The sequence below is a fragment of the Mus musculus genome, chromosome 11, assembly GCF_000001635.26.
Source record: "Mus musculus strain C57BL/6J chromosome 11, GRCm38.p6 C57BL/6J".
Lineage (NCBI taxonomy): Eukaryota > Metazoa > Chordata > Mammalia > Rodentia > Muridae > Mus > Mus musculus.
Genome location: NC_000077.6, coordinates 42,857,329 through 42,874,810, shown reverse-complemented (window position 1 = coordinate 42,874,810; position 17,482 = coordinate 42,857,329). Strand labels below are relative to the sequence as shown.

Below are 17,482 nucleotides of genomic sequence, written 5' to 3'. Positions count from 1 at the left end.
GTGAATATCATATATGTTATTTGTAAGTCTGATGGCAGGGCAGAACCTGGCTATTAGATCAAAGATAGGACTTTAATGCTACATCACATTGAACAGGGAGGTTGGTCTGCTTAGGCAATCCCCACAGTCCAAAGTACCATGCATCAGACTGCAAAGCTGGAGCTCAGAGGGTGAAGAATATCAGCCTATGCTGCTCTTTTGATTTCCCATCAATATCCATCTTCTCTCTGACCCTTTGTTTTCTGCTTTTCAACTCCTTTACCAAAATCTAATCTTGAGAACACAGAGTCAAAACCCACCAGGTCCTGGTTGACAAATAGCTGTTTTTTTTTTTTTTTTTTTTTTTTTTTTGGATCAGATGAATGGAACTTACAGACACAAATAATTGTGGGTGTTAAAAAAAGGAGTGTGAATTGGGAATAAATACAGTGAGGAAGGATACTGGGAGAAAAGACAACGCCATTTCTTCAAATATAGAAAAACTCATTGTGAACCCATAGGAGGCTGGCTGTGGGGAAATGTATTTAGATGAGTTTGTGAGTCAGGAATGAGTAATGATCTGAGGTGAGGAGTGGAATATAAAGCACAAAACTTGAATATGCCACAGGCTATTATTAGTCTTTGCTTGCCAGCTTCAAATACGAATATGCAATTTGTTTTGTCTCATGGCTTAGGAGATTTTACAGCACAATGCTGATACTCCCTGTCAACAAATGAAATAATTTAAAGCTATCTTTTTTTATAGCAGAGGTTCTAGGCAAAAGAGCCTTTATAGTTTTGGTAGATACTGTCAAGTGTAGAAGGGCAGTGATAAACTAGAGAGAGAGTGGTTTGCAGTGGCTTTACTAGAAAGCATGCATTACATCACCAACAGTGAATGATGAGACAATTGTGTCTATGGTAGAACAGGGATCCAGGATTCTGGCTTCCCAAAAGTGCCCATGAGAGCACATTTTCCATGTAAACCAATAGTTTAATAAGCTTGTGTACAGAATACATTATTCAGAGGTTTGAATTCTGCCCCATAAGACAGAGAGTAGGGTGTACTGTATTGGAATTAGCATCATGCTAATGGACCCTGTATGTTGCCTAAACCCTGGCTCAAAATTCGTTTAAGGATGTATAGCATCTTTACTTTATAGATTTAAGTGTCCCAACATGTTCAAAGTCATCATATCTGTGATGCTGATTTGTCCATTAGCCTTTGACTGACTGACTCTCCTCTGTGGCAATGACTTCCTTATGACTGTATCTCTAGACACAATTGAAGGCAGAGGTGACGCGCGTGTGACTTTTGGACCGAGGCTTTCAGGAGCAACAGTGATACCTGCATCTTCTCTCTGTCAACTGAGTATGGACATCAAAAACATGAGGTGAGAGTAAGTGGGGCAAGAATCACTGTATGCAGGGAATCTGTCATATGCTTTCACATGGAGATGGGCAATAATGAACTTCTTTTATTTAAGTCACCACATATACATTTAGAATTTTTTTTTTTTTTACTAGAGCCTAGCTAAAAAGTACTACAATCTTTACCATGTAGCCGGTGTTGTGTAGTGGGACTTTTTGTATTATGTTTATAATTATGCAGTTATTGTTTGTTTAAATTTTGCGTGCGTGCGTGTGTGTGTGTGTGTGTGTGTGTGTGTGTGTGTGTGTGAGAGAGAGAGAGAGAGAGAGAGAGAGAGAGAGAGAGAGAGAGAGAGAGAGAGAGAGAGAATATATATGCATGCCAGTTCAGGTATCTATGGGGCCAGAAGATTTGATTCCTCTGGAGCTAGAATTACAGACAGTTTTGAGCTTCTCTGCATGGGTGCCATGAACCAAAGTGACCCAGCTGCAAAGCGATGGATCTGTGAGATGAGAAAGTGACTTCCTTATGATTGTTTCTCTAGACTCAGTTGGAGACAGAGGTGACTCGTGTGTGACTTTTGGACTGAGGCTTTCAGAAGCAGCAGTAATATCTGTACCGTCTCTCTGTCATCTGAATACCGGCACCATAAACATAAGGTGAGAAGAAGCAGAGCAAGAGTCACTGCATGCAGGAAATCTGTCACACGCTTTCACATGGAGACGGGCAACAATGAAGTAATGAATGCCTGTCTGATTCCACACCATCCTCTCTTGGCATACAGACTGAATGGAATATAGCGTGAGAAAAATGACACATCTGGAATAGGATGCTGGAAGGTTAAGTACCCCTATCTCTCCCTCTGTCTTTATGTCTGTCTCTGTCTCTCTCATAAAAATATTAGAGCATAGCAAGTTTTAGGAAATGTCCATAATTCAGAACTGCTGGAACCAAAAAAAGTACTTTTGCTTATCTAAAATAGACATATACTATAGCTTCCCAAATAACTTTACACTGAGTTACTTTACAATAGTAGTATCAGACTAGACTTACTTTACTGCATTTAAAATAGATGAGGGGAAGATTTTTCAATACGTGAGTGATAATATGGCTCAACCTCCTTTATCATTGTAGCCTTAGGGTATGCACACATGGTCACCTAATTATGGTTTTCAGGGAAGGAAAGGAAGAGGGGGTGGGGAAAGAGGATAGAAAGTGACAGGAGGCGGGGGAATGGAGGAGATCAGGGCAAAGCAGAGAGGGAGGGAAGAAGAAAGAGGTAAATTTATTTTATCCACGAGTGGTCTCATGTTCTTTTGTGTCCTTTTGTATGCCTGTAGAGCTGAGGACTGAATTCAGGGCCTTAGACTCGAGCACACCCTCTAACACTGAGATCCAATCTTAGCCCACTCTCTTCTATTTAACTGAAGCCTCAATGTGTGCGGAAACTAGCTGTGTAAACTCCGAAGTTTAGGATGCACAGTCTAACTAGTTGCCTTCCCCAATCTGTCTCTTTGAAGGTAGAGAATCTGAGGAGAGATTAGAAAAACCATGGCCTCTTAACTAGTTAATAGTAGGGCTAGGATTAGCACCTACTAGTAGTTCATATGACTTATAATTCTGTCACCATATTAACAAAATTACTACACAATTCCTGCAATGGTGAATATGGTTAATGTGGAAACATATAAATTCTTATGTAAAACTTCTATGAAAATCAATATACATGATCATGAGCCACTGACCTACAACGACAAATTTGATAAATTCAGTCAGGTTTCAGCATAAGTTTACATTTTGGTGAAATTAAGTCCAGGGTTTGGCAAATCATGGAAAGGGAAGGGGAAACAGAAAAGTTTAAACACTTTATTACATCTTAGTTGCTCTACTCAAACACATGGCTCAAGGCTGTCGGATGCATCAGTCTATAATCTTAACCCACATCTTCCCTCCCTCCACTTCCTCCCTTCTCTTTTCAATGTGCAGATAAAATATGATCTTCTAGCTCCCTGATCCTGATACCATGACATGCATCCCCACTGTAATAGACTCTATCTCTTTGGAATTATAAACCAAAAGCCTTTTCTTCCTTTAATTGCTTTTGCTTAGAGGATCTGATCACATCAATAGGAAAGTAACTATGGGAGCCACAGAACCACTGTTCTTCCATCGGATGCAAATTCTCCTGGAAAATCATCCACTCTGATAAGTGTTTAGTGTTTAAAGATACATATTTTTCATACAACATTAATCTTGAATACAAGCCAATTCACCACTTCATCTGTTGCTCAACTGAAAAAAAAAAGAGCAATCTGTTCCCATACTGGAGCAAATACAGCCTGTGTTAGATATGCTTATAGTTAATATTATCTCCTCCAATGCAGTATCTTCTGAGTGGCACAGCTGGGTGGTTCCCAAGGATCGACTGTGTTTTCCTTTGGAACTGACTTGATAACTCAGTTCTCTGTTGCTATTAAGCATCCCTGATCTGATCCCTACAACCTAAGTTCAGTATCAAATTTTCTGGCCTCTGTGGCATTAGCATGACCAAGTATTACACACTTTAAACCCTATTAGAGGTTTTTTAACCTTGACTGAAACTGTTCTATTTGTAGAGTACATGTATTAAAGATTCATGTTACAGTTAGGATATGTATAATATAAAATGTGCATACTACTTATTAACCTAGTTTCTCAGAGAGTTTCTTTTTTAATTTTTATTAGATATTTTCTTTGTTTACATTTCAAATGTTATCACCTTTCCTAGTTTCCCCTCTGAAAATCCCCTATCCCCTCACCTCCTCCCCCTGCTCCCCAACCCACCACTCCCATTCCTGGCCCTGGCATTCCCCTATACTGGGGCATAGAGCCTTCACAGGACCAAGGGCCTCTCCTCTGATTGATGACCGACTAGGCCATCCTCTGCTACATATATAGCTAGAGCCACAAGTTCCACCATGTGTTTTCTTTAATTGGTGGTACAGTTCCAAGGAACTCTGGAGGTACTGGTTAGTTCATATTGATGTTCCTTCCATGGGGCTTCAGTTCCCTTTAGATACCTGGGTATTTCTCTGGCTCCTTCATTGGGGACCTTGTGCTCCGTCCAATGGATGACTGTGAGCATCCACTTCTGTATTTGCCAGGCACTGGCAGAGCCTTGCAGGAGACAGCTATGTCAGGCTCCTGTCTGCAGGCTCATGTTGGCATCTGCCTAGTGTCTGGGTTTGGTGGTTGTTTATGGGGTGGATCCCTAAGTGGGGCAGTCTCAGAGAGTTTCTTATAGCCTTAGCTGGTCTTGAACTTGCTGTGTAGCTGAGAATACCTTTGAGGCATGATTCTCCTATCTCTCTATCCCCCAAGTGCTGTGATTGCATGGACCACCACACCTGATTTCAGAATGTCATTTTGAAAAAAATGAAGGTATTTAAGATTCTGTTCATAGTATAGATCAGCGTAGACTATTTTTCAAAGAAGTAAAGGGTGATAGACTTCAAGGAACAGTGGCAAGATACACAAAGGTCCTGAATTCAAAACGGAGCTTTTATCAACAGTTGCATAGTACTTCACATGCCTAATACACTACCGGAGATTTCATTTCATTAACTAACTTGTGTGAACATCATGATACTGATCTCAAAAGTTGCTTCCAGGTTTATGGGTCTTTTTTCAAGTCTATTCAGTGCACTTCCTTTATCTTGCTGAGCATAATGACAAGAGAAAATATTTCACTGAAGTCTCTTTGCTCACTTGCCACGTTGAAGATCAGAAAGCAAAAGCCAAATTGGGCTTATAATTTGGTTCATTTCTTAATTAGAACTTCCATGCTGTCTTACCTTCTCTACAAGAATGCTTTTGTGTTTGCAGGTGCAATCACTTAGCAGACTCAACTTCACTTTTTATGCCAAGCAGTCTAAACAGAAGAAATCTTCAGCATGTTTGTTTGTTCTTGCACTATGGCCTTTATCTAGTTGGTCTGTGCTGCTCTCTTTGACAGGAAGTGGTGCTCCTGAACTCTTTCTTTCAGGATGGTAATGTTCTTTTTGGATGTCATCAAAATCTCATTATAATGTTGGAAGATCTACAAATCTATCTACTTCTTCAAGAATCAAGACCCAGAAGAGTAGATTCGTCTCCAGAGGCCCAGTAAAGGATATTCACTGACCTTGAGTTTATTTTTTTCTTCTACCAGCCTGAGAAGTAATAAAAACAAAACAAAACAAGAGAAAATTGTCACATAGTCATTAGGTGAAATTCCCTAAGGTTTAGTAAGTATAGAAGTAAATGAAACATAAATATCTAAATATTCTTCAAGCTGATAGCTTTAGATGAATAAAATATTCTTTTCTACAACTTTTTGAGGTGTTCATAAAGAAACAATGGATCTAGAAGTGAAATGTACTAACTGATATTGAGGGCAAAACCCAAAACCCAAACAAAAATGAAAGCACAAACAAAATTGCAAATGGTGGTCATTGTAAAGAGAGGATCTAGTCACAGGACACGAAGTGTGTGTATGCCAGAGTAGAGCACATTCTCCACCTGTCTATCACGTTTCTTCCTTGACTGTGAGGATTTCTAGTGGCAAACATGGGCCCTGTACTCAGTACACACACAGACACAGACATACACACACACACACACACACACAGAGAGAGAGAGAGAGAGAGAGAGAGAGAGAGAGAGAGAGAGAGAGAGACACAGACAGACAGACAAACAGACACACACACACAGTGTTTAACAATCTCTTAGAACAGAGGTTCTCAAACTGTGGGTTGTAACCTATTTGGGGATTGATTAGCAAAATTACAGTTATGAAGTAGCAATGAAGTAACTGCATGGTTAGGGTCACCACAACATGAGAAACCGCTTTAAAGATTAAAGGATGTAGGAATGGATCAGTTCACATTTTTCTACATGATAACCTCCAGTTGTGCCAGCACCATTTGTTGAAAATGCTGTCTTTTTTCCACTGGATGGTTTTAGCTCCCTTGTCAAAGATCAAGTGACCATAGGTGTGTGGGTTCATCTCTGGGTCTTCAATTCTGTTCCATTGGTCTACTTGTCTGTCACTATACCAATACAATGTAGTTTTTATCACAATTGCTCTGTAGTACAGCTTTAGGTCCAGCATGGTGATTCCACCAGAGGTTCTTTTATCCTTGAGAAGACTTTTTGCTATCCTAGGTTTTTTGTTATTCCAGATGAATCTGCCGATTGCCCTTTCTAATTCGTTGAAGAATTGAGTTGGAATTTTGATGGGGATTGCATTGAATCTGTAGATTGCTTTTGGCAAGATAGCCGTTTTTACAATGTTGATCCTGCCAATCCATGAGCATGGGAGATCTTTCCATCTTCTGAGATCTTCTTTAATTTCTTTCTTCAGAGACTTGAAGTTCTTATCATACAGATCTTTCCTTCCTTAGTTAGAGTCACGCCAAGGTATTTTATATTATTTGTGACTATTGAGAAGGGTGTTGTTTCCCTAATTTCTTTCTCAGCCTGTTTATCCTTTGTGTACAGAAAGGCCATTGACTTGTTTGAGTTAATTTTATATCCAGCTACTTCATTGAAGCTGTTTATCAGGCTTAGGAGTTCTCTGGTGGAATTTTTAGGGTCACTTATATATACTATCATATCATCTGCAAAAATCTCCTTGTACTAAGATCAAATCTAAGTGGATTAAGGAACCAGAGACACTGAAACTTATAGAGGAGAAAGTAGGAAAAAGCCTTGAAGATATGGGTACAGGGGAAAAATTCCTGAATAGAACGGCAATGGCTTGTGCTGTAAGATTGAGAATCGATAAATGGGACCTCATAAAATTGCAAAGCTTCTGCAAGGCAAAAGACACCGTCAATAAGACAAAAAGGCCACCAACAGATTGGGAAAGGATCTTTACCTATCCCAAATCGGATAGGGGACTAATATCCAATATATATAAAGAACTCAAGAAGGTTGACTCCAGAAAATCAAATAACCCCATTAAAAAATGGGGCTCAGAGCTGAACAAAGAATTCTCACCTGAGGAATACCGAATGGCTGAGAAGCACCTGAAAAAATGTTCAACATCCTTAATCATCAGGGAAATGCAAATCAAAACAACCTTGAGATTCCACTTCACTCCAGTCAGAATGGCTAAGATCAAAAATTCAGGTGACAGCAGATGCTGGCAAGGATGTGGAGAAAGAGGAACACTCCTCCATTGTTGGTGGGATTGCAGGCTTGTACAACCACTCTGGAAATCAGTCTGGCGGTTCCTCAGAAAATTGGACATAGTACTACCGGAGGATCCAGCAATACCTCTCCTGGGCATATGGGCATATATCCAGATGTCCCAACCGGTAAGAAGGACACATGCTCCACTATGTTCATAGCAGCTTTATTTATAATAGCCAGATGCTGGAAAGAACCCAGATGCCCCTCAACAGAGGAATGGATACAGAAAATGTGGTACATTTACACAATGGAGTACTACTCAGCTATTAAAAAAATGAATTTATGAAATTCCTAGGGAAATGGATGGACCTGGAGGGCATCATCCTGAGTGAGGTAACCCAAACACAAAGGAACTTGCACAATATGTACTCACTGATAAGTGGATATTAGCCCAGAAACTTAGGATACCCAAGATATAAAATACAATTTGCTAAATGCATGAAATTCAAGAAGAACGAAGACCAAAGTGTAGACACTTTGCCCCTTCTTAGAAATGGGAACAAAACACCCATTGAAGGAGTTACAGAGACAAAATTTGGAGCTGTGACGAAAGGATGGACCATCTAGTGATTGCCATATGCAGGGATCCATCCCATAATCAGCTCCCAAACGCTGACACCATTGCATACACTAGCAAGATTTTGCTGAAAGGACCCAGATATAGCTGTCTCTTGTGAGACTATGCCGGGGCCTAGCAAACACAGAAGTGGATGATCACAGTCAGCTATTGGATGGGTCACATGGCCCCCAATGGAGGAGCTAGAGAAATTACTCAAGGAGCTAAAGGGAACTGCAACCCTATAGGTGGAACAACATTATGAACTAACCAATACCCTGGAGCTCTTGACTCTAGCTGCATATGTATCAAAAGATGGCCTAGTCGGCCATCACTGTAAAGAGAGGCCCACTGGACTTGCAAACTGTATATGCCCCAGTACAGGGGAACCCCAGGGCCAAAACGGGGGAGTGGGTGGGTAGTGGATTGGGGGGGTGTGTATGGTGGACTTTTGGGATAGCATTGAAAATGTAAACGAGGAAAATACCTAATAAAAATAAAATAAAATTAAAAAAAAGATTAAAGGATGATTAAAGAAAGGTGAACATTGTTGACCTTTTGAGAATACATGTAATACATAGAGTTGGAATTTATAAATAAAATGTCTGATATGGGCAAGACTAACAATTAAAGGTGAGGCCATGCTAATGGAACAAAATGTTCTAAACTTAGAATATTGACAAATTCTAAACAATTCTAAGGTAGATGAGAATCCAGAACCCATCCACAACAATGTTTGGATGGCAGGAACTTGAGATTGGATAGCCATAGACCTAGGGTAGAACCAAACATTACTTAACAAAACAAAATCAATGAAATGATTCTTAATGTTATTCTGCCATTCTTATATTTCAGTACCTTTTCCAGTGGAGGCTTCCTCTAGCAGCAGCTGGAGTGGGTGGCACGACTCACAGCCAGACACTATGCAGAGTCTAAATTGGAAGTTTCCACCTGTTCCCTCTCCCCAAGGGGGGGGGGGGTCTAGGAGTCAGAGGGAATGGAGGTCATAAGAGAACATGGACCATCGAATACACTAAGCAGGTTTCCCATGGACTCACAGAGACTGAAACAGCCAACAGAGGGCCTGCCTGAGTCTGCACTAGGTCCTCCACTTATATGTTATGGTTGTCAGCTTGGTGTTTCTGTGGGAATCCTAACAGTGGGAACAGACATATTTCTGATTTTTTTTCTACTCTTGAGCCTCTTTTCTCCTATTGGGTTGCCTTGCTCAGCCTCTATATGAGGGATTTTCCTTGCCTTATTGTACTTGTTTTGTTCTGTTTGGCTGCCACTTTTATGAGGTCTGCTGTTTTCTGAAGAGGAAATATGGGTGGGGGGATTCCCTTCTTTAAGGAGAAGGGGAAGGGGCAATGGGAGGAGGGATTTTATAAGGGTGGGGCTTAGAGGAAAGGAAGTCAGGAGGCTGAGATCAGGATGTAAAGTGAATAAAAAAATAATAAATGAAAGTAAAAATAAAATCCCTTCAACTAGGTGTGGTGGTGTATGCAGGCAATCCAGCGCTTGAAAGCTGAGGTAGGACCATAGTGAATTCCAGGTTAGGCTGGGATAGATACTGAGATGCTTGCTATCTCAAAAGCCAAACATAACCACAGAAAGAAGGTATTCCCTTCTCTTGTGTTGTAAGAACATCAAGGTGTCCAAGCACCTATCTAGAGATGCTTTTCAAAAGAAGGTAGTGGGAATGAGCAAACACTTAGCTACCATAAAGAGAAAGAAAGAAAAACAATGAATAGTTTCTGAATATAGAGTAAAATCCAGAGGAGTTTACTCCTTCCAGGTGATCTGAACTTAGCCTCTGGTGAAGGGTAGGGAATGAAAACAGCCAGCAACAAATATGGATCATCAGCGAGGAGACAGGCTTGATATTCTCTGTATTCTTTGAGAGCATTCATTGGATTTTGAAGATTCATCCTTGTCTCCTTTTTTTAAAAAATTGAGTTATTTATTTACCTTAAATCCCAATCACAGCTCTCCCTTCCATGTCTCCTCCCAGTTTTCCCCTCTCATCTCCTGCCCCCACAAACCCACCCCTATTCCAGTCTCCTCAGAAGAAAGGAGGCCTCCCATGGATATCAAATGGTCTTAGCATAACATGTTGCAGTAAGACGAGGTGCATCTTCTTCTACTGAGGTTAGACAGGACATCCCAGTAGAAGTAAATAGTCTCAAAGGCAGGCAGTGTAGTCAGAGACATCATCTGCTCCCACTTTAGGAGTCCCACATGAAGACCCAGCTGCACAACTGCTACATATGTGCCTAGGTCCCTCACCCCCACCCCACCCCCCTCTTAATGCTCTTTGGTTGGCAGTTTATTCTCTCTGTGCTCCTATAGGTCTAGGATAGATGATGCTTTAGGTTCTCCTGTGGTGTCCTTGACCTCTCTGGCTCTTCCAATCCTTCCTTTCCTTCTTCCACAGGATTCCCTAGTTCCACTTAATGTTTGGCTGTGGGTCTTTGCCATTTCTCTTTTTGAACACATCAAATAGTTTAATAAACGTTGTGTCTATTTCAGCTGAGTGCAGCTTGGAGATGGGCTGATGCTCATGCAGCTGAAAGCTGATCGATCCATTCTGAAGCGCTTCATGACCCCATCCGCACACTGAGAGCCTGGCCTGGGTCAGAAGAGGTGCTGGTGAGGCCTGGGCTTCAGAGAAAAATCTTAGGCAAGTGCATTTGAAACTGAGAATACAGGTTGCCGGGGACTGGCATATCACTAGATAAAGTTTCAAGCCAACACTTGCAGAGAAGTGAATTGAATGTATTTAATACAGAATCATACACCAGGGTTTTGTAGAGGAAAATCTACTAGTGCTTCCTGAATATATATATATATATATATATATATATATATATATATATATATATATATATATATATAATAGGTATAAATAGGAATTTGTTTTTAGCAAAAGGTATAAATAGATAGTAAAAAAGGCTGAAGGAAAATAAATCATGATTCCTGGTTGTCTCATATCTAAAGCCCATTCACTTGAATTCAATGATCTATGATTTTTAAAATGCTCAGAGATTCAGTGTCTTGGTTAAAGCATGGTTTACAGGTTCTTCTAGAGTCCAAGAGCAGGTTCATGATGCTGATTCTGTTTGAGAGTGGGAGATGAGCAGCTAATGGATACGTTGAGTCTGGTTCTTCTGGTGTGTACTGTGGTAGTTATTCATTCTGAAGCAACTGTGGTAAAATTGCTGCTTTCTGCCTCCATCATCTTGCTTCTAATGGTGGGTGACATTTGCCATAGCAGTCCCAGGGTTAGATGGAAATTTCCTCTAAGTAGAGGTCTCATAGATTTATAGATTCCAGAAATTATATACAGTTACGGTAATCATTTCTGTGAGAGCCATCCAGAGTATCTATGAACTGTAGAAGAATCTGTGATTGATATTATGCTATTTGACAATCAGATGTTTTTTCTTATAAACATCATCTGTAGATGACATTTATATGCATGACATGTGAGTTCAGCCTGTATATGTCGCTCTGTGCTCAGTTATTATCTTCTGACATTATTTCAGGTAATATATTTTTTAATTGAATTTTAAAGGAGTAAGAATTTTAAAGACACCACATGCAGGGGTCTCTATGTCCCATAAAATGAAGGCTTTATAGGTAGGCATCATTTTGTCTATTCATCAGCCCCGTCTTTCTCTCTCTCTTAGGTCAGAACCTCAGGCTGTTCCCAGAGGAACTACTACTCTGTACTCAAGTGACTCCAGTGCAATTGGATCAAAAAGGCTCTCTCCAAGGACAAGCAAGCAACTAAAGTTGTCAACCAGTGTATTTGTGTAGTTCAGGCACACACAGGGTCAAAGAGAGTAAGCTTTAGATGTGCATTCTGACTTCTGAAGATGAGGTCCTGGATAGAGGTGCAAAAGCTTGAAGTGTCAAGAAGCCATCTTGTACCCACCTGAAAGTAAAATTTAAGAAGGAGAAAGCAGAGGTTACAACGGAGATCAGGGCAGCCAGCTGGAAAAAGACAATTTGAGAAAGACACAGAGAGATGTCAGAGAGACTGGGAGGAAAGGACACAGAGACAAAAGGGTAAATATATAGAGAGAAAAAGGGGAGAAAAGGTAAAACACTAGGGACATGAGTCCATATGTGCGCGCGCACACACACACACACACACACACACACACACACACACACACACACACAATGCAGAAATAAACACAGAAAGATGGAGAATACAGCACACACACAGACACAGTCACAAATATTTTGAGTCAGAGCTAGAGAAAGAGAAAGCTTCACCTGATACCTGCTGGTATCATTGGGATTCTTGGTACTGTCTGTATGAAAGGTTCCATTTCAGTGCTGGGGAGCTTGTTCAGTCTGCTAAGTATGAGGACCCGTGCTTAATCCCCAGAGCCCATAGAGAAAAGGCCAAGCTGGCATACATATGTAATCTCAGAAATGAAGAGGCAGAGACAGGGAGTCCTCTGGGTTATCTGTCCCCGTAATCCTGACAGCCTCTATCTCTAAAAGCAAAGTGGACTGCATCTGGCACCAGAGCTTATTCTTTGGCCTCTACAAGCTCTCGTAACACATGTGCCTCCACATATGAACACAGGTACACACATATACACACATGCACACAAGTTACACAAAACTATACCTCATCATGAGAGGCCCAGATTCTAAGAGCCTATTCTTTCTCATTTGAACCAACTTGGCTAGAACCCCCCAAAATACAAATTTAGAATTCCATGTTTCTGGTTCCATCTTGGTTACTGAACCAACTCTGTCCTCATTTTATCTCCAGTTCCTCAAGCTTCGAATCACATAAAAGTCAACAAGGATACCTGCTCCACCTGCTTCCAGCTTTCTGAAAGATGACATAATGGAGCTATAAAAGGGCTTCAGATTTTACAAATGCTATAGGGTTCATGGACATCTTCCTGGATCATCATTCGCCCTCCCTCCCTCCCTCCCTCCTCCCTCCCTCTTAAAAAAAAGGTATTTGCGTGCATATCATGTGTGTTCTTTTGTGATTGGGTTACCTCACTCAGAATGACATCCTCCAGATCCATCCATTTGCCTAAGAATTTCATAAATTCATTGTTTTTAATAGCTGAGTAGTACTCCATTGTATAAATGTACCACATTTCCTGTATCCATTCCTATGCTTAGGGGCATCTGGGTTCTTTCCAGCTTCTGGCTATAATTATTAAGGCTGCTATGAACATAGTGGAACATGTGTCCTTCTTACCAGTTGGGGCATCTTCTGGATATATGCCCAGGAGAGGTATTGCGGGATCCTCCAGTAGTACTATGTCCAATTTTTTGAGAAACTGCCAGACTGATTTCCAGAGTGGTTGTACAAGCTTGCAATCCCACCAACAATGGAAGAGTGTTCCTCTTTCTCCACATCCACGCCAGCATCTGCTGTCACCTGAATTTTTGATCTTAGCCGTTCTGACTGGTGTGAGGTGGAATCTCAGGGTTGTTTTGATTTGCATTTCCCTGATGATTAAGGATGTTGAACATTTTTTCAGGTGCTTCTCTGCCATTCGGTATTCCTCAGGTGAGAATTCTTTGTTTAGCTCTGAGCCTCATTTACTCTTGAAAAAAAAAGATTAGAAACTCGCTGTCATTTTCTGGTGACTCAGGACATGATTGAATATAGCTATGAGCACCAAACACAATCAATCAATCTGCTCTTTATAACACCTTAAAATGAACTGATAAGTGGATATTAGCCCAGAAGCTCGGAATACCCAAGATACAATTCACAAACCACATGAAACTCAAGAAGAAGGAAGGCCAAAGTGTGGATACTTTGATACTTTTTAGAAGGGGGAACAAAATACCCATGGAAGGAGTTACAGAGACAAAGTGTAGAGCAGAGTGTGAAGGTATAATCATCCAGACACTGCCCCACCTGGGGATCCATCCCATATACCAAACCCAGACACTACTGTGGATGCCAACAAGTGCTTGCTGATAGGAGTCTGAGATAGCTGTCTCCTGAGAGGCTCTGCCAGTGCCTGACAAATAAAGAAGTGGATACTCACAGCCATCTATCAGACTGAGCACAGGGACCCCAATGAAGGAGCTAAAGAAATGACCAGTTGAAGGGGTTTGCAGCTCCATAGGAAGAACAACAATTTGAACTAACCAGTACCCCGAGAACTTCCAGGGACTAAACCACCAACCAAAGAGTACACATGGTTGGACTCATAGCTCTAGCTGCATATGTATCAGAGGATGGCCTAGTTGGTCATCAATGGGAGGAGAGGCCTTTGGTCCTGTGAAGGCTCTGTGCCCCAGTATAGGGGAATGCCAGGGCCAGGAAGTGGGAGTGGATGGGTTGTTGAGCACAGGGGTGGAGGTGGGGGTTGGGGTGGAGAGAGGGGATGAGGGGAGGGGATTTTCAGAGGGTAAACCAGGAAAAGGGGTAACATTTGAAATGTAAATAAGTAAAATATCTAATAAGAAAAAAGGTGTTTGAGGCTAGTTTTCAATGCTGGAGATTTGGCAGAAGACAAAGCTAACTCACACAGGTGAGCTTTCTGGAGTAGCAGAAAATTGCTTTTAAAAGGCACCACAAATTTGGGGCATTGATATTGCTTTGAAAAGATGTGATTGCTATTTTTAAGGACACATTGAGAAAATGAACTAGAAAATTAGCATGATCTCCAATGCCATTGTGGCTTGGTAATTTCCTTTTGTTTTCAGATTATAAGAAATGATGCATTTATTTTTACTGGTTTGGCAGAATTAAGTCTCTGGATAAAAAGAAGCGCGCTTCTTGGACCTTAACTTTATGTGACCTAAACTTTATTTGTTTCTCTATTGGCACAAATTGCCAGTTGTATGGCTGCAACCACCTGTGTGCATAAGAAATAATAAGTAGACTGCAGTTATAACCAAGTTTCCCTCCCAAGTCTAAATGAAAGAGTTCTGGATGGTACCATCTCATCAATGTTATCCAGGACTCTGTTACTATCATAGAATATATGAGACCAGGCTTTTACAAATGGATCTTTAGAAGATGTTATCCATACTGAAACCACAGCAAGAATTATGAGAGAATCAGTAATATGTATCCAATATGAGGCAATAGAATAGACATTGCATTTCCTTTATATGCTTTCATCCTTACATAGAAAATAGGTATTGAACTTCATCTTGTAGATAAGGATGCTGAGGTGTAGAGAATTTAGATGAGAGGTTTCTAAACCTTGCTGTAGAAGAGCATGACCTAGGGTAGTTACTTTAAACTAACAGCTGTCTTGGCTTAAGACTCAGAGATTAAACTTCAAGAGGAGGAAGGATCCTACATGGGTAGAGTTAGCTAATCAGGTAATCCAATGTGCAAACCACTTTGGCTGACATAGTACTCAGCCATTGCCATGACAATACTGCTATTACACCAGTACTTATTCGAGATTGGCCTGTGTTAAACTCAGTACTCCCCACGTTTCCCTATTTTTGTTGTTGATCCTTCAAGGTAACTTAAAGCAACTACAGATATGTTTTGTATTGCTTCCTATTCCTGGAATTTCACCAACAGATATTAAATCACAAATACTCTTGACATTTCTGGCCAACCAGTAAAGCATCTTGCTTCCCATCTAGGCAGGGTTTTGTTGAACCCAGGGATAATTAAATGCTCAATGTCCTAGACCAGGCTTGGCAAGTGACATTGAGCCAGTTATCTGCTCGCAGGAGAAATTAAGAGAACAAAACACATTCACTAGAGTGTGGAAGGTCAGCTCTCCTTAATAAAGGGTTTGCAGCTATGTGAAATTGGAAAAGAAATGATGTATTCTGAAACTATTTTCATTCCATTAACTTAAGTCAAGAAGAATAAAGGCAAATGCAGTCTCAAAGATTAGCTTCCAAAACTGATGTGCACTGGAGGGGAATAACTGACTTTCTTCTACCAATCTCACCACCCAACACACACAATACACTCAGCTTGAAAACTCGGATCTGGGATGTACATAGCTGTTTGTAGCTCTTCTCATGTTGTCCTGGGACAGCACACAGGTTTTTCTGAGCTGTGCAAAACTGTCAGTTTCCGTCTACTTTCTTGTCTAAGGCTAGATATCATCAGTATCCCACCCTTTCTGGTGTCATCTTTATTCAGTGTATGCAATTGTGTGTCTGGGTGTTTGGATCTGTGTTTGCATGTCCATGTGTCCGTGTTCGTGTGGACACCAGTGGCTGATGTTGGTTGTCTTTCCACCATCACTTTCCACCTTTATTCACCTTTATTCTTTGCAACAGCATCTCATTGAAGCTGAATCTCATCCACTGATGGCCCCATGAGTTTCGGAGACCCTCTTGTTGCCTACCTTCTATGCCTGAGTTTACAGGTATTTATGGCCATGCACGTTATTATTATTTTTTTTATGTGTGTTCTGTTGTCCCAAACCCAGATCCTCATGTTTGTGCAGCAGGTGGCTTACATTTTGAGCTGTTTCTCCATTTCCCCATGTTTATACTTTAAGAAGGAAATAAAATAACTATGGGTCGCGTTTGCCTTCTGCCACTGACTTTGGTGTTGGTAACAAGCCTGCTTGAAGGCAGTACAATTAAATATCTTTACATCGTCTGTGTTATGGCTCAGAACATTCCATCATAACAGTTTTGGCTTTCTGAGAGTTTTAGGATGAATTTAAAAATAAAATGAAGGAGGGGGATTCCAACTACAGACATCAATGTGATATCTTGAGTCTTTTCCTAGAGTCCAGATTGCTCCTGGTTTAAAAAGACTGCAAAAGCATTTTCCAAGTGTCTATCTTTTTGAGAGTGATAAATGCATACTATATATACAGAATCCCTTTGCTATCCATGGTAAACAGCTCTTTGCAGCTTCCAAAATATCTAAGATATTTTGAAACAAAAGCTGAGAACTTGCTTTCAAAAAACTCAGACAGTCCAGTTTATACAAAGAAAGAAATCTGTGCCCCCACCACAGCTGAAATGAGATGAGAGAGTAGGAAAGATAAACAGGGATAGCCATGACATGCACAGATTGGATCATGACCCATTTTCAGCTAAGTACAAAATGTCTGGTGTCATATGGCCCTTAGGTGATGAAGGTGTAACATTATGAAGTCTCTAAAGAAATGGGTCTAGTATGTTTTAGTAGGATGGCCTCATTATTAAGAGTATGTGAAGAGAAACCAACAGTTATTTCTTCACAAGTGATGCTTTTGAGCCAGCCAGTGAAACACCTTTCTACTGAGTCCACACTATAAACATGGCATTTCCAATGGTTAATGCCAGGAAGACAAATCTCTGAGTTCTTATTTATTCAATGGCTCTCCTTCATCTCTCATGAAAACCTTCTTTTAATTTTAGCCACCCAA

At 40.7% G+C, this 17,482-nt stretch overlaps 1 long non-coding RNA gene across 1 annotated transcript; it reads left to right on the top strand.

The window, feature by feature from the left end:
* The first annotated feature begins 1,264 nt into the window (after window positions 1-1,264).
* On the top strand, window positions 1,265-10,796 carry Gm34644. Its single transcript, XR_388591.1, has 3 exons — window positions 1,265-1,373; window positions 1,896-2,010; window positions 10,656-10,796. It is a non-coding gene; the product is annotated as a predicted gene, 34644 (long non-coding RNA).
* Window positions 10,797-17,482: the final 6,686 nt, after the last annotated feature.